This window comes from Hypanus sabinus, chromosome 5, assembly GCF_030144855.1.
Source record: "Hypanus sabinus isolate sHypSab1 chromosome 5, sHypSab1.hap1, whole genome shotgun sequence".
Classification (NCBI taxonomy): domain Eukaryota; kingdom Metazoa; phylum Chordata; class Chondrichthyes; order Myliobatiformes; family Dasyatidae; genus Hypanus; species Hypanus sabinus.
This window is the reverse complement of record NC_082710.1, coordinates 167,322,735-167,341,070: the sequence shown is the minus strand read 5'-3', so window position 1 is coordinate 167,341,070 and position 18,336 is coordinate 167,322,735.

Sequence of the window (18,336 nt, the reverse complement as noted above, 5' to 3'; positions counted from 1 at the left end):
GCATTGGTAAGGCCGAATTTGGAGTATTGTGTACAGTTCTGGTCACCGAATTATGGGAAAGATGTCAACAAAATAGAGAGAGTACAGAGGAGATTTACTAGAATGTTACCTGGGTTTCAGCACCTAAATTACAGAGAAAGGTTGAACAAGTTAGGTCTTTATTCTTTGGAGCAGAGAAGGTTGAGGGGGAACTTGATAGAAGTATTTAAAATTATGAGGGGGATAGATAGAGTTGACGTGGATAGGCTTTTTCCATTGAGAGTAGGGGAGATTCAAACAAGAGGGCATGAGTTGAAAGTTAAGAGGCAAAAGATTAGGGGTAACACGAGGGGAAACTTCTTTACTCAGAGAGTGGTTGCTGTGTGGAACGAGCTTCTAGTAGAAGTGGTAGAGGCAGGTTCGTATTGTCATTTAAAGTAAAATTGGACAGGTATATGGACAGGAAAGGAATGGAGGGTTATGGGCTGAGTGCGGGTCAGTGGGACTAGGTGAGAGTAAGCGTTCGGCACGGACTAGAAGGGCCGAGATGGCCTGTTTCTGTGCTGTAATTGTTATGTATGTTCCTGTGTTAGAGGTGTGAGTGAGAGTAAGCGTTCGGCAGGGACTGGAAGGGCCGAGATGGCCTGTTTCTGTGCTGTAATTGTTATATATGTTCCTGTGTTAGAGATGTGAGTGAGAGTAAGCGTTTGGCACGGACTGGAAGGGCCGAGATGGCCTGTTTCTGTGCTGTAATTGTTATATGGTTATATTATATGTTCCTGTGTTAGAGATGTGAGTGAGAGTAAGCGTTCGGCACGGACTGGAAGGGCCGAGATGGCCTGTTTCTGTGCTGTAATTGTTATGTATGTTCCTGTGTTAGTGTGATTGAGAGTAAGCGTTCGGCACGGACTGGAAGGGCCGAGATGGCCTGTTTCTGTGCTGTAATTGTTATATATGTTCCTGTGTTAGTGTGATTGAGAGTAAGCGTTCGGCACGGACTGGAAGGGCCGAGATGGCCTGTTTCTGTGCTGTAATTGTTATGTATGTTCCTGTGTTAGAGGTGTGATTGAGAGTAAGCGTTCGGCACGGACTGGAAGGGCCGAGATGGCCTGTTTCTGTGCTGTAATTGTTATGTATGTTCCTGTGTTAGAGGTGTGAGTGAGAGTAAGCGTTCGGCACGGACTGGAAGGGCCGAGATGGCCTGTTTCTGTGCTGTAATTGTTATGTATGTTCCTGTGTTAGTGTGATTGAGAGTAAGCGTTCGGCACGGACTGGAAGGGCCGAGATGGCCTGTTTCTGTGCTGTAATTGTTATATATGTTCCTGTGTTAGAGGTGTGATTGAGAGTAAGCGTTCGGCACGGACTGGAAGGGCCGAGATGGCCTGTTTCTGTGCTGTAATGGTTATATGGTTCTATCAAACCTGATTCTGATTCAGACAGGCGGTACCGACGGGCGCACCAGATTGGAAAGCAGTTTTCCCGTTTCAAAGATGGCGACCCCCGCGGCAAACGCCAGTATTAAAGACGGCGGCGTGCCGCAGGGTCACACGCCCCAGACGTCCGAGCAGTGAGAGCCAGCCGAAGGCGGAAGTGGAGTGGGGGAAGCAGATGGGCGGCGGACCGGAGACAGAGCGCAGGGAGAGGACTGGAAGATGGAGGCGGAGTGACGGGGGTTCAGGTAAGGGGCCGCTGTCTGGGGCATCTCGGTCGGCACTGTTGCCTCACCCAGTAAACACGGACAAAAAGAGGGCAGTGAGGATCCGTCTGTGAGGATTCTCTCTGCAGTTCAGTGCCCTGCAGTGTAAACGTGGGTCTGCTGATAAATGTCCTTATCTGTACGATAATGTCCTGGCAGAGAAGTTGGTAAATAAATATCCTTACCATAAATTAATTTAATTCTCTAAACATAATATGGAGGTAGCTGATATCATGGGGTAAACATTATGTGGACAATCCACATTCCCTCCTGTAAATTAAATTAATGTTCTAAACACAACGTGTATTATGTGGGCAGTTCTCTTTTGTAAACCGCTATACGGCTCTAAGCATAATGTATAATGTCAGGCAGTTGATAAAATATTTTCTCCTGTAAATTAATAAAATGCTCTTATCCCATTGTATAAATTGGAGACACCTGATAAATTTGCTCATCTTAATAACCTGCTTGAAGCAATTTATAATATGAGATGCACACTAAATAAATATTTTCCTCTATAAATTAATATAGTGCTGTAAGCATGGTGTGTAACTTGCAGGGAGCTGAGAAGAATTTTCCCGTGTGGTGGCAGGGTGGAGATGTATCTCTAGCAAAGGAAATGCAAGGTGTTATTTCGCACCCTTAGCCTGCAGGTCACCCTTGGGCAGGGTGTAACTGGATCAGGCTCCCGTGAAGCCACAGGAGCTGAGGGTGGGTGGTCATACGAGCACCTGGTGCGTATCACAAGTTCTGTTTATATGACCACTGCCACCAGGCAGGCAATATTGATGATGGCTGGGATCACCTGTCTTGTAAAGACACTGCCCAGAAGAAGGCAATGGCAAAGCACTTGTGTAGAAAATTTTGCCAAGAACAATCTTGGTTTTGGAAAGGCCACGATCACCCGTGTCATCAACTTGGCACATAGTGAACAAATTAAATTAATATAATGTATCATGTAGGAGCAACTGATTAAATAAATATTCTCCCCTGTAAGATGATAAAATTCTTTTTGCACAGTGTATAACGTGGAGAACGCTGATAAATGTGCTTATCTATAAATGTCATAAATTAGTGTCATAAATTAAGCATAATTTACAATATGTGGCAGATGCTAAATAAATATTCTCTCTAAGCTAATGTAATGTGCTAAACACTGTAAAATCATGAGGCCAAAGTACACCATTCCGCCCATCGAGTCTGCCCCACTATTCCATCATGGCTGATTCATTCATTCACCTATCAAGTCTGCCCCACTATTCCATCATGGCTGATTCATTCATCCATCCATCGAGTCTGCCCCACTATTCCATCATGGCTGATTCATTCATCCATCCATCGAGTCTGCCCCACTATTCCATCATGGCTGATTCATTCATCCATCCATCGAGTCTGCCCCACTATTCCATCATGGCTGATTCATTCATCCATCCATCGAGTCTGCCCCACTATTCCATCATGGCTGATTCATTCATCCATCCATCGAGTCTGCCCCACTATTCCATCATGGCTGATTCATTCATCCATCCATCGAGTCTGCCCCACTATTCCATCATGGCTGATTCATTCATCCATCCATCGAGTCTGCCCCACTATTCCATCATGGCTGATTCATTCATCCATCCATCGAGTCTGCCCCACTATTCCATCATGGCTGATTCATTCATCCATCCATCGAGTCTGCCCCACTATTCCATCATGGCTGATTCATTCATCCATCCATCGAGTCTGCCCCACTATTCCATCATGGCTGATTCATTCATCCATCCATCGAGTCTGCCCCACTATTCCATCATGGCTGATTCATTCATCCATCCATCGAGTCTGCCCCACTATTCCATCATGGCTGATTCATTCATCCATCCATCGAGTCTGCCCCACTATTCCATCATGGCTGATTCATTCATCCATCCATCGAGTCTGCCCCACTATTCCATCATGGCAGATTCATTCTTCTGCTTTCCTTTGTCCTTACCCAATGACTTGGCCTCCACATCTTCATCATTCTTTTGGCTAAAGAAATTCTTTCTCGCCTCTGCTTCTCTTCTGAAACTATGCCCACAGGTCCTGGACTCTCCCACTATAGGAAACATCCTCTCCTCGTCCACTCTGTCTAGGCCCTTTCCATATTAAATAGATTTAAAAGAGAACCCCCGTCACTTTTCTAAACTCTGGAGTATAGGCCCATTACCATCAAATGGTCCGCCTATGTTAACCCTTTCACTCCCAGGATCATTCTTTTAAACCTCTTCTGGACCCTTTCCAGTGGCAGCATAAGGGGACCAAAACTGCTCTCAATGCTCAAAGTAAAGCCTCAGCTTACATCCTTGCTTTTATATTCTAGTCCTCTCACAATGAATGCCAACATCACATTTGGCTTCCTCACCGCTGACTCAACCTGCAAGTTAACCTTTAGGGAATCCTGCACAAAGACTCCCAAGTCCCCTTTTGTATCTTAATACATGATGTTTGGTGGGGGGGGGGGTGTTCAGCTGGTCAAATTCCAACTGGAGGGATGGGTGCTAACTGGTAACATAGTTCTGATCTGTAACCTAATATACAGCCATAAAACAGTGTGTACGTGAATGTCAGTGACAAATGATTATGCATGTCTTCACAGCTACATAATAACAATCCAATGTAAGAGGAAGGAGCTGGGCATAGTACTGATGATAATTATTAATCTCTATAATTTTATATAGTATTAATATTCAAATATATTCCATTTTAATGTAACACTGCTGTATTACTGGATCAGAAACAAGTTCACTATCACTGGCATATCTTGTGAAATGCGTTGTTTGAGCCATCAGTACTGTGCTGTGCAGTACATCGCATCAATATTACAGTAAGAAAAATATACAGTACAGACGCACCCTTGGAAAAGTACTCATCCCCGTTTGCTCACCCCTCATAGCCATTACAACCAGTAGTCTGTGGATAAGTCTCTATTAGCTTTGCACAACATGATGGACCAAGATTTGCTCATTCCTCCCGGCTCAAGCTGAGCCAGGTCAGTCGGGGAGTGGTTCTGGATGGCTGTCTTGGGGTCTTGCCGGAGATGTTCGATTGGGTTAAGGTCAGGACCCTGACTGGGCCAGCCAGGGATTATTCTTCATCTGAAGCCACTGAAAGAAGTCATCTCCTCGCCCATAAGGACTTTGCAAAACGTCACTTAGAAAACACTGTGAAGATGTGGAAGAAGGTCTTGTGGTCGGATAAGACTAAAGTGGAACATTTTGGCCTCAACACCAAGCAGTATGAGTGATGTAAATCTAATACTGCACACCAGCCAGGTAACACCATCCCTACCGTAATGTAGCATTGTGCTATGGGGATGCTTTTCAGCAGCAGGGACCGGAAACCTGGTCAGGATTGGTGGGAAAGCGAATGCAGCTGAACACAGAGAGATCTGGGTTAGAAACCCGCTGGCCTCTGCTGGAAAGCCCAAAATGGGGAGGAAGTTCCTCTCTCAGCAGAACAACAACCGAAAGCACACTGCCAGAGCAGCTGAACACTTTAACGGGGGTGGGGGGACCATTCAGAAAGCTAACGGTAGAGGGGTAGAAGCTGTTTCTTAAGTGTTGGGTGTGTGTCTTCAGGTTCTTGTACCTCTGCTGTGATGGTAGTAATGAGAAGAGGGCATGTCCCTTGGTGCTGGGGCCCCTGCCCCTGAAATGATGTGTGCTGTCTTTTGAAGATGCCCCTGATGCTGGGGTGGGTGCCCATGTCCGAGTGGGCTGGGTTTGCAAAGTCCTGCGGCTTTCCCTGATCCCCTGCGGTGGCTCCTGTGTACGACACAGTGACGTAACCAGTCAGAATGCTCTCCAAGGCACACCGGTAGAAATCTGCTCGAGTTAGACCAAGTCCTCAATCTCCGAATGAGATATAGCTCCTGGCAAACCTTCTGTGTCACTGCATCTATATGCTGGGCGCAGGATAGATCTTTAGAGATGGTGACACCCAGGAACTTGGAACTGCTCCCCTTTCCTACTACTGAAACCTCGACGAGGACTGGTGTCTCTGTCCCTCCTAGAATCCACAGTCAAAATCTGGATAAGTGCTTTTTTAGCAGAGGGTCAATGGGCATAGTTTGGTTGTTGATGCGTAAATGTTCTTTTAAATTGCATTTGATAGGATAATAAATAAACACTGAGGTCATTGTAAACGACTTAAAAAGGCTACACGGTTTAAAATTGCCAATGTGAGAAACGAGGGAGTATTAGTGAATAGTCTTGTGATTGGAGGGAAACACACAGTGATGTTGCTGGGGGTCGATCTCGGGACCACGGCAGGTTTGAATTTATACTAAATGTCCTCTTCGAGGTCCACCTGCTCGTTAATGCAGATACCTAATCAGCCAATCACGTGGCAGCAACTCAGCGTCTAAAAGCATGCAGACACGGTCAAGAGGTTCACTTGTTCAGACCAAACGGAAGAAATGTGACCCAAGTGGCTTTGGCCGTGGAATGATTGTTGGTGCCAGACAGGGTGGTTTGAGTATCTAAGAAATTGCTGATCTCCTGGGATTTTGACTCACAACAATCTCTAGAGTTTACAAAGAATGGTGCATAAATCAAAGAACAACAATCCAGTGAGCGGCTGTCCTGTAGGCGAAACGCCTCGTTAATGAGAGAGGCCAGACAGGAGGGTGACAGTAACTGCGTTACAACAGCACTGTGCGGAAGAGCATCTCTGAACAGAGCACATTGAAGTGGATGGGTCACAGCAACAGAAGAGCATGGGCGTTCACTCGGTGGGCTCTGTGTTGGGTTCAGGAGCTGCCTAACAGAATTGCCACTGAGAACTCATTAACGGTGTGTGAGTGCATAATTATAAAGTCTGTAGATAACCTGGGAATGGTGACAAGGGACTGAGGAAGGCTGTGGAAATGGACAAACTTGACAGCAGTTTAAATGGTGCACCTTTACCGGTGGAATGTGACGGGGCTGCGATGACTAGCGGTTTCAGTTTGAGCAGAGATCTGGGGGTCTAGCTTTATAAGGCGGCTGGTTGAGGCCCGCGGTTACTGTGGTGCTGTGTGGTGAAGCAGACTGATTTAACAGGATGACTTAATGGGACAAGAGGCCCATCCAATGATAACTTCCAAAGGAGAGTCGAACTTGGAGAAGGGGGATTTAAGAAGCGGGTTTTTCATGAGCCTCCCTGGAAGTGGGACAAGTGGATCCTTTCTGTAAGGAGCCAATTGTTACAAGAATTGCCCCTCGTAATGATGATCAGGGAGGCACAGAGAATACCTTTATTGTCTCAACGGAAGAACACATGAACTTGTACAACCAACTGAGTTTTCCTGACCTTCCATGAACAGAAGGAGTTTCTGCTGCTGGCCACTTGTTCCTCGTAGTCCCGTTTCGAATCTCCACGTCTGTGGCGTCCTCCTCATCAACAATACTTCTCATGTTGCTGTAGAGTCATCACTGCCTGAATGTGAAAATCCTTGCTTTTATATTCATTTCCTACCATTACGGTGCAGTGTCACTGGCTGCAGGTCATATGCCTGTCCTTTTACACCTTTTTATTGGCTCTGCTCCAGGCTAGCATCCATTTATTGCCCTCTTCCCAGCAAGTGGCCGTCGGTCTTCTAGATCAGCAACCAGCTTGGATCATGCAGAGCAGACTCAGACCCCAACGGTCACGAACCTGCTTGTTATATCCAACCAAAGAGCACCTCACGAATATCTTATTTGGAAATAATCGCTAGCTCAGCTGATTGCCTGAGGCATCATTGTGTCGACTTTTAAAAAAAACGGAGTGACTTTAACTCACAAAATGGAGAAGACCGTCTCTTCATAAAATGGCAGTCTTCACCTCCTCCCTCACAATAAGAACAAAGGCAATTGTTCTGTCTGCTTCCACCGTCCTTGATTCATTCGTATTCACTGTAGACTCGTTCTTTCTGGCCAACACAATGCAACCATGAAGGCCCAGTGGGATTCCTTCTCCTTCTCCCACAAGCTCTCTAAACTAACGGACACATCCTTCAAACACCACAGTTGGTGCTGCACCTGAGGGAAGATGTGGCTGGGGAGGGAGGGGTGATGTTGGTTCCGTTATGATGTGGTTGCTTATGGATGAGGGTGGTCTCGCTGAAACCTATCGAATATTGAAAGACCCGGATGGAATAGATGTGGAGAGGATGTTTCCTATAGAGGAAAAATCTAGGACCAGAGGGCACCGCCTCAGAATACAAGGACATTCCTTTGGAGCAGAAATGAGAAGAAATTTCTTGAGCCAAGAATACGGGGAATCTGTGGAATTCATTACCACAAATGGCTGTGGAGGTTAAGTCATTTAAGGTGCAGGTTGATAAGTTCTTGATTAGTCAGGGCATCGGAGGTTACAGAGAGATCTGTCCAGGTTCTGGACAGCCATTTCATTATGAGCAACAGTTTCTGGCACTTCCTCAACCCCGGTACAGGCACTTTGTTCTGGCAGGTTTCTGTTCATTTCAACACTGGAGACTGCATCAGCATAGACCAGCATAGCCTATGGATGCATGCTGGATTGCTGCCTGCTTTTGGGCTGTAATCTTGATGAGACAGCTTCAGAACGTCTACCAACATCTTCAGAACTAAACGACTTCTGCCCAGTGACACTGACGCCAGTCATCATGAAGTGCTTTGAATGGCTGGAAATGGCACTTCAATTCACGTTCAATTGTCATTATGAATACTGATGAACACAGGGAAACGAGACGGGTACTCTGGGGCCAGTAGTCACACACAAGAACCCATTCATGGAATAAAAGTGCTGACACTCCCCCACGACACTACGACTTGATGCCCAGTTCCGGCACGTACAAGTTGTCAAATCCGTAGAGAATATTAGTAAACTACAATGATTCACAATATGCATTCATTCATTCTGTAACGTTGGACACTCGCCAATATACTTACCAACAGAATGGCTCTATAACAGATATCACAGCATCTGTCACGCACCTATGAGACAAGGACACTTCTGTCAGACGTTGTTTCTGGATTTCAGTTCAGTGTTTAATGCTTGTCCCACAGATCCTGGTGGAAAAACTACTCCTTGGTACAAATACACCCCTGTACTGGGTGTTGGACTTCCTAACCAGCACACCTCCGATAGTCCGGATGCAAAACAGCTCCTCGCTCCCCATCGTCCCCAACTCGAGTGCTCCCCGGGGCTGCTCACCCTTGTCTGCATACCCACACACCCGGGTAATCACATGGCCAAGTTTGCCGATAACACGACAGTGGTGGGGCTCACTCACAGTCCACGACGAGATGTCCCGCACAGAGGAGGCGGAAGGGCTCGAGTGACAAGTATTTCGCTTTTCTTTACACTTGTGTACAGAAATCTGCACCAAAGAATCGAGGATTTTAACCGTAGTATACGGTTTAATGGCAGTAAAGGATTATGGAGTAAAGGTGCCAGGAAGATCACATCTTCCTCAGAGTCAGCAAAATTCAGAAGATAGTTATCAGCTTCAGGAGAACTCGTACCACTCACCTTTGGCAGTGTAACAGTGCAAACTGTGAACAGTTTCAAACTCTTGGGAGTGCACCTCACACGCAACCTCTCGTGGTCTCAGAACACGTCCTCTGCAGTCAAGAAAGCTCACCATTGCCTCTTTCCTCTCTGAGGAGGCTGGAGAGAGCTGGACTTTACCCGTCCATACTCCCGCCGTTCGATGCTGTATCACTGCGTGTTACGGAACCTGCACTGCGGACAGGAGGGCCCTACCGTGGGTAGTCAAAACTGCCCAATGCAGCAAGGACAAAGGTGCTAGAAATGGGCCAGTAACATCGTGAGGGATCCCACCCACCCTGCTGGCAGATAGTTTGACCACTCCCAGAATATCTATGCCAAACTCAGAAACAAGCAGCAAGGCTGATCAACACCTCCATACCCATAACCCCAACCAGTACTACTTTATCATTTCCTGTCGCCTTAAGTACAAACACTCCTCAGCCTAGAGTCACCTTATGGAGATATAATCAATCTGTGTGTACGTTATGTATTTATACTTCTGTGTTTTTTTTGAAATTGTTATGTTATTGTGTTTTCTTTGTGCTGCATTTGATCCAGAGTAACAATTATTTCAATCTCCCTTACCCTCGTGTACAGGAAATTACATTGAACAGTCTCGAATCTCAAACGTACTATATGGTTTAATGGGAGTAAAGGATTATGCTGGTTTATGGCAGACTTCTGTGTGTAATTGTGCAAGTGAGCCTGAGCAGGGATGAAATGACCTAGTGCATTTTCCAGCAGGAATTCATGCCAGTGTTCCTAATAGTTTTATTGATCCCACAAGCTGAGAGTGCATTATACAGCCCTGTAATTGTCAGTCTTTTTCCAAGGGGAGGACAGTCTAAATCTAGAGGGCACAGGTTGAAGGTCAGAGGGAAAGCTGATCTGAGGGGCATTACATGGATGAGTGGGCAGATTTTCAGATGATACAGAGTTTGGTGTTGTGGATTGTGTGGAAGATCGGGAAAGGATACAGTGGGATGTCGATGAGTTGCAGATATGGGGGGGAGAAATGGCAGCTGGAGTTAAGTGTGAAGTTGTGTACTTCCTGAGTTGAACTAGTACACTGTTAATGGCAAAGCCTTAACAGCGCTGATGTACAGTGCTTGGAGCCTGTGGTCCAAGGTTCAAGATCGTTTATTGTCATTCTTGAATATAAAGGAGAGCAAATTGATTGTTGCTCTAGAGCTGATGCAGCGGAAAGAAAACACAATATGCATAAAGAATACAAAAAAAATCACACAATCCCGTGAAAACCCAGCTAGCAGAAGTCTTTTGGACCGCTTTAATATCTGTCTGAAACAGTCCACTGTCCCTCAGGCTTCAGGGCAGCCTCTGTCAGTCTGGTGTCCAAAAGAGTGACAGTAACTGGACTAAATGATCACAGCCCAGAGGCATGAAGTGCTTTGAGTGACTGGTAATGATTTGTACAAAATCCCACCTTCCAGCTACATTGGACATTATCCAGTTCGACTCCACCCTGTTCCACTGGGAGACAATGCTTTGTATGCCAGGATGTTATTCATCAATTTCAGCTCGGTGTTTAACACCATCAGCCCTCGGAGCCGGTGGATGCGCTGTCCTCGTTGGGACTCAACACCCCTCTCTGTAACGGGATCTTGGATTTCTTGATGGTAAAACCCCAGTCAGTCCAAGTTGTCGGCAACATCCCAAGCTCCAGCTCACTGAGCACTGGTGCCTCCGCCAGGGCTGCGTGCTCATCCCGCCGCTGTTCACACTGCCGACTCACAGCCACATCGAGCTGAAACCCCATCATCAAGTTCACTGATGGTCCAACAGTGCTCGGCCTCATCAGCAACGACGACGAGTGGGCATGCAGAGAGGAGGTAGAGAGGCTTGTCAGACAACAGTCTCAAATGACAGAAGAGATGATTGTGGACTTCAGGAAGGCACAGATTGATCTCTCTCCATTGCACAGCAATGACTGCCCTGCAGAGAGTGAAGAGCACCAAGTCCCTGGGTCTGCACGTACGGATGATCTAACCTGGACCTACTACACCCCCTCACTAGTCGAGAAGACCCAGCAGCGTCTACGTATTTTGAGGAGATCGAGGCATGTGAGGCTTCCTGCCCTCATTCTAACAATTTTATACAGGAGCATCATCTTAAGTGTCCCGTCTGGCTGCATCATTGTGTAGTACAGAAGCTGCAAGCGATCAGACAGCAAAACCCACGAGAGGACAGTGAAAACTGACGGGGGACATTTGCCGAAGGCACTGCAGACGAACGGCCCAAAGTATTGTTCTGGCGCCCTACCACCCACAATCACTTTGACCCACTGCCATCAGGAAGGAGGTACAGGAGCATCAGGACTAGGACTGCTAGACTGGGTAACAGCTTCTTTCCTCAAGCTGTGAGACTAATGAATACCCTGCCATCACCAGGACAGCCAGCTGTTTACTGTCTGCATGTGCCGCGCATTCGATGCATTTTTGTGTTCTATTGCGGTAATTAATTTATGGTAATGTTTTGTGATGAGGCCCTCCATTGGTTGGGGTCGACCATAGATGCTGCGTCCTAGCTGTCATCCACAAGCCTGTGCGTTGGTTTACATGCTGTGCGTGATATTTGTTAGATGACCATAAATTTCAACTTGACAATGTACAAGCAGCTGTTACAGAGTGGTGCTAGAAAGTTCCCTGTAGAATTTTCTCTCTTTCCCTGTGATCCCTGTAGAATTTTCTCTCTTTCTGCATAAATATGAGCTAAAATGTGGTCAAATGTTCATGCAAGTCCTAAAACTAGATAAAGAGAAATTAATTAAATAATATACAAACTATTGTGCTTGTTCATTTATTTATTGAGGAAAAATGATCCAATAATCATGTATTTGTTGGAAAAAGTATGTGACCCACAGGGGTAGTGCCTTCTACAAAGGATATTTGGAGTCGGGTGTTCTAATCAATGAGATTGGAGGTGTGGGTTGTAGAGTTGTCCTGCCTTATAGTAAAAAAAACACACAAAGGCAAAGCCTGCTCTTCTCAAGAAAGATCTATTTATGTGCACCATGCCTTGATCAAAACAACTTTCAGAGGACCTTCGAAGAATTGTAGAGATGTATGAAGCTGGAAAAGGCTACAAAAGCATTTCTAAAGAGCTGAGTGTTCATCAGTCCACAGTGAGAGTAATTGTCTACAAATGGAGGAAACTGTCACTGCTCTCCCTAGGAGCAGGCATTCTGCAAAGATCACACCAGTGCTGAAAGAGGTGAAAAAGAACCCAATGTTAACAGCAAATAGACCTGCAGAAATCTCTAGAACTTGCTGAAGTCTCTGCTCGTGTCCACAGTAAGAAAATCACTGAACAACGATGGTGTTCATGGAAGGACACCACGGAGGAAACTACTGCTCTCCAAAAAAAAGCATTACTGCATGTCTCAAGTTTACACAAGAGCACCTGGATGTCCTACAATGCTTCCGGGACAATGTTCTGTAGACAGATGAGAGAGAATTTGAACTTTCTGGCAGATATGCACATTGCTATGTTTGGAGGGAAGGGTGGGGGGGGGGACTGCACTCCAACAGCAGAATCTCATCCCAACTGTGAGGCATGGTGGAAGGAGCATTGTGGCTTGGGGAATGTGGGGGGGACTGCACACCAACAGCAGAACCTCATCCCAACTGTGAGGCATGGTGGAAGGAGCATTGTGGCTTGGGGCTGCTTTGCGTCTGGACCTGGACAGCTTGAGGGAACAATTAATTCAAAATTGTTTCAAGACATTTTACAGGAGAACGCCAGGGTAGCGATCCATCACCTGAAGCTCAATAGAAATTGGATAATGCAACAAGACAATGATCTGAAAGGCAAGAGTAAATCAACAGAACGGTTTAAAAAGGAGAAAATGTGTGTTTTGGAATGTCTGACTCAAAGTCCTGACCTTAATCCCATAGAAATGTTGTGGAAGGACCTGAAGCAAGCAGTTCATGCAAAGAGGCCCACCAAGATCCCAGAGTTGAAGCAGTTTTGTAAGGAGGAATGGCCTAAAATTCCTCCAAGCCGATGTGCTGGACTGATCAACGGTTACCAGAAACTTTTGGTTGATCTTGTTGCAATATCACCTCAGTTACTGAAAGCAAAAGTTCACATACGTCCTTCAACAAATACACGTAATGTTGGATCATTTTTCTCAATGAACAAGTATGTTTTTGTGTAATATTTATATAATTGTGTTCTCTATCTAGTTTTAGGACTTGCCTGAAGATCTGATCACATTTTGGGTCATCTTTATGCAGAAATAGAGAAAATTCTCCAGGGTTCACAAACTTTCTAGCACTGTTTATACGATATGTATGTAACCCCCTGGGTCGCCTCAGGCTCGCTCAGCTCATTTCGTCTAGGGGGAGCAGCCTTCGGCCCCGCCAAACTGGGTAATCAGCTGGTGTGGATGCTGTGTGATGTCCCCGCCTCACCCAAAAACAGACAGTACACCATATGCCGGGGGTCGGCAACCCGCGGCTCCGGAGCCGCATGTGGCTCTTTTACGTCTGTGCTGCGGCTCCCTGTTGCTTTGGGAAATAATTGGTTGTGGCGACCCTTTTCCTGGCACATCCGAACCGACTCACAATTAGATAGCCTACGGGGGTTTGCGAGCACAGAGCTTTGGAGCCTCTGCGCCATGGGGGGCAGGTTGAGGGAGGCTTAAAAGTGAGGCTGAAGATTTCGAATAAAGTTTTTTCCTTCGACTGCAGTTACCGACTCCGTGTCGTAATTTTAGCGCTGCGTGTAGCACACCGCTACATGGTCAGTATTTAATTAAAATGTATTTTATGTTAGTTTGTTAGTTTTTGAAATGTAAATCTAAATTTGAAGATTATGGTGATCTTGTACAATCTAAATAAGACTTTGTGGCGACCCATTTCCTGACACATCCGAACCGGCTCACAATTAGCCAGCGTTCAGGCTAAGGGAGATAGCCTACGGGGGTTTGTGAGTACGTGTCTTTTGCAGCATCCGCGCCCATGGGGGGCGGGTTGAGGGAGGCTTAAAAGCAAGGCTGTTTAGTTCGAATAAAGCTATCTTTGACTGCAGTTTACTGACTGCGTGTAGCACACCGCTACAACGTGTTTTTATTGCTGGCTGTCCAGAGGGGAGGTGCTGAAACGCTTTGTCGCGTGTCTGGAAGAAGTGAAAACTTTCCTGGGCAGCAAAGGGCTCACCTTTCCTGAGCTGGAACAGCCAGAGTGGCTGGAAAAGCTACACTTCATGGTAGACATGACAGCGCACCTGAACACACTGAACACAGCTCTTCAGGGGTAAGGACGTACAGCCCTGCACATGTTGGAGGATGTTTTGGCATTCGAGCGCAAGTTGACAGTGCTTGCCAGAGATTTACAGAAAGGCACATTGTCTCACTTCCCCAATTTGAGAGAGTTCAAAAAAGGTCACGACATGATAAATTCGGAGTATTTACATTCTGCAATCATCGCAATGCAAACATCGTTTGGGAAACGCTTCTGTGAGTTCAGTGAGGAAAAAAACACATTATCCTTCCTGGTCACTCCCCTAAGCATCGATCCATCCCTACTGAATACGACTGCATTGTCAGGTGTGAGTCAACCTGAACAAGGATGATAAATATTTTAATTGCCTATTATTTTACGTATATTCAGATGTTTTCATTGTTCAGTGAAATAGTCCTTTTATTTTTCAGGTTGACAGCTGGCTGACGTTATTTTTGGTTTGCTGCTGGCGGCAAATTTAAGTTTGGCGTTTTTCATAAATACAAGAAGGACTCAAATAGACGTTGAGTATTTTACTTAAAAGTAACCTTCAACCCAACGTCTTTTTTTCGGAGGTCAAAATGTTTTTGTTGCATGCAGAAATGTAATTTCGTTTTCTCTGCAGGAGTTCATCAATTTCATAAATGCAACACATTATAGTTTGTTTATACATAGCATAAAGGCAAAACAAAACGTTGTATGCAGTGTTATTTCATTTTAAATGTCAAACGGGTTTTGCGGCTCCCAGTGTTTTCTTTTCTGTGGGAAACGGGTCCAAGTGGCTCTTTCAGTGGTAAAGGTTGCTGACCCCTGCCATATGCGATTAAATGAGTACAATTTATAAAGGTTACTATAACTAAGTGATTAATAACGATACAGTATATATGAAGAGAAAATTAAAGAAAAGGCGCCAAACTTATCAAAGTCCAAACCACTTCGTGCACAGCCGTTGGAGCTCAATTACTGAAGTCTTCTGGCCACCATTCGATCCCCTCCGAACTCCTCGACTCGCAGCTCAGGAGCCTCCGAACTCCTCGGACTCTCCAAACCGCTCAGGACCCTCCGAGTGGTCAACCAAGCACATCTAGCTTCATCCCCCCCCCCCTCGGAGAATCTCCCGGCCTCGGACCCCCCTTTGGGGTCCGATCCTCGCCCAGCTTAGAGCATTGCGTCCTCTCTCTCGACCCCCTCGCGCCGATCTGCCCAAAAGCCCGTCAACAAAAGCTTACAGACTCAGAAGAAAGAACATTAATCCCCATTTGGTTTACAAAGGAATACCATTCTCGTTATCAGTAAATTAGCATTCCTGCTAGTTAACAAAAAAGAAGAAACCCTCTTTACATGTACATAAAATGATTCCGGTGATGTGTGTTGTGTGTGTATTGGTGGGGGTGGGGGTTAATGGCTGGGGTGTTGATCAGCCGGACTGCTTGGAGGAAGTATTGGTCTTTGAGTCTGGATGGTTGTGGCCTGTTCCCACAGGGAGTGGGGAGAAACAGATCTTTTAAAGCAGGGTGGTGGGTAGGATCCTTCAAGATGTCGCTGGACTCTTCCCGACACCTGATGTGTGCCTTTGGGGTTCGGCTGGTGCTGGAGATGCTTTGGCCACTTTTAGCTACCGGTTGTCGAGCCCTCCAGTTGGCTGCAGTGCACTTCCGGCACCACTTGGCGATGCAGCACGTCGGGATGCTCTCAGCTCACATCTGAGTACTGAAGTGCATTATCCAGCTCTCTGCAGCCTCCTCAGAAAGCAGAGGTGTTGGCGAGCATTATTGATCATGTAGGACGTGTTCCAGGACCAGGAGAGGTAATGTGAGACGTGGAGTTTGAAATTGTTCACTGCTATGCCGCTGACATAAAGGGAGATGAGAGTGGTGCGGGTTTTCCTGAAGTCGATAGCCAACTCTTTTGTCTTGTTGACACTGAGGATGAAGTTATTTGCCTGGCAGTGGGCCTCGAGCAAAGTGGAACAAACTGATTCCCCCCTCCCACCCCCAGGACATAAATGGGTGTGAGTCTGTCATAAGCAAATGGCAAGGCAGGGTAATTCTTTCACCCTTTCACTGTCCCCGTGATGCTCTCTGATAATGGAGCGACCATCTCCACCTGACCCTGATTCTGTGGCACAGCAGCTGGAGCCGGTGCCTCACGCCCCCAACACCCCAGTTCAGTCCCAAGCTCCAGCACTGTCTGGTTTGAAGTCTGCACCTTCTCCCCCGGCAATTCCGGGTTCCCCCAAATTGGCAGCTGTAAATCAGTGGTGGAAAGTATCAGAGGGGAGGGAGGCGGAGACAGTGAATTTGATGGCAGAAGCTTCCTCCGACGTTGAATGTGTGTCTTCAGGCACAAAGGGTAATGGTGATGAATGCCCCCGCCTTAAGGCGCCGTCAGTTGGTAAACGCTTTGCCTCTTTCACAGGGTTCAGCGATCCGCAGTCTCCGACTCTTCCGCAGCCGCTGACGGGGGGGTGGGTGGCGGTGACACCCAGATTTTCACCCCCTCCCGGATTGATGGAAAGAGGGGCTGAGCGCAGCGCGATGGCAGAGGCAGCTGGCACCTCGGCGACCGTCACAGAGACCGTGGACGGGAGCCAGCCTGCGGACACGGTGAGTAGCCCCCGTCTCGGACGGGTAAGGATCAACACACTGAAAGTGACTGTCCAGTGCATCGTTTACGTTGTAGCCCGCGAGTATCACCAACACAGCATGCCCACAACCCATTAACCCAAACGCCTTGTGTGGGAGGAAACCAGAGATGTCCCATGTTGTCACGGGGAGAACATACGACCTCCTCCCAGACAGTGGCAGGAACTGAATCCCCATCTTCCCATTGCTGGCGCTGTACAGCATTGCACTAATTGCTACACTACTGTGCTGACCGCAGTAAAACTGCTTCAGAATACGAAATCAGAGCCGGAATAGGCCCATCAAGCCTGCTCCCTCATTCAATAACATCAGGGCTGATTTGGCCATGGACTTTGGTCCACTTACCTGCTGTTTCCCTAGATTTCCCCCCGAATTTCTCTGCTAAGCAACAATCTAACAGCGTCTTAAATATATATACTCAGTGGCCACTTTAATAGGTACGCCCGCACATTGATTCAGCCAGTCACGGCGGGAACTCGATGCACAAAAGCATGAGGTTCCATCGTTGTTCAGATGAAACATCAGAACTGGGATGAAAGGGGATCTAAGTGACCTTTAACCAAGGAATGATTGTTGGTGTGGTTTGAATATCTCAGGAACTGGTGATCTGCTGGGATTTTCACTCCCAACCGTCTGCAGAGTTTACAGAGAATGCTGCGGAAACAAAAACAAATAGCCAGGGAGCGACAATTCTGTGGGTGAATACACATTGTTAGTGAGAGAGGCCAGACCGGTTCAGGCTGTCAGTTAAGTGACCGTGTGTTACGATAGTGTTGTGCGGAAGAGCATCTCCGAATGCAGAACAGATCAAACCTTGAAGTGGATGGGCTCAGCAGCAGAAGATCACAGTCCGGTGGAATAAAATGTCCCGTGAGTGTATTTAATGAGCTGGCCTCTACTGCTTCTCTGAGCAAAGAGTTCCACAGATTCTCTACCATCTGGGAAAAGCAGTTTCCCCTCATCTCCATCCTAGTTCGATTCCTCCAAATCTAAGGTTATGTACTCCAGTTCTAATCCCTTCTACCAGTGGAAACAATTTTCTTGCTTCTTTCCCTTCCGTGATTTTGTGTTTCTGTGAGATCCCCTCTCATTCAGTGGGAATTCCAGTGTGTACTGTCCCAGGTGACTCAACTTCTCCTCGTAGGCTAAATCCACCCCAACCCCCACCCCATCATCTTCAGAATCAACCTGACGAAACTCTTCTGCACCGCCTCCGAAGCCAGTATGTCTTTCCTGAAAGGTAAGGAGACTA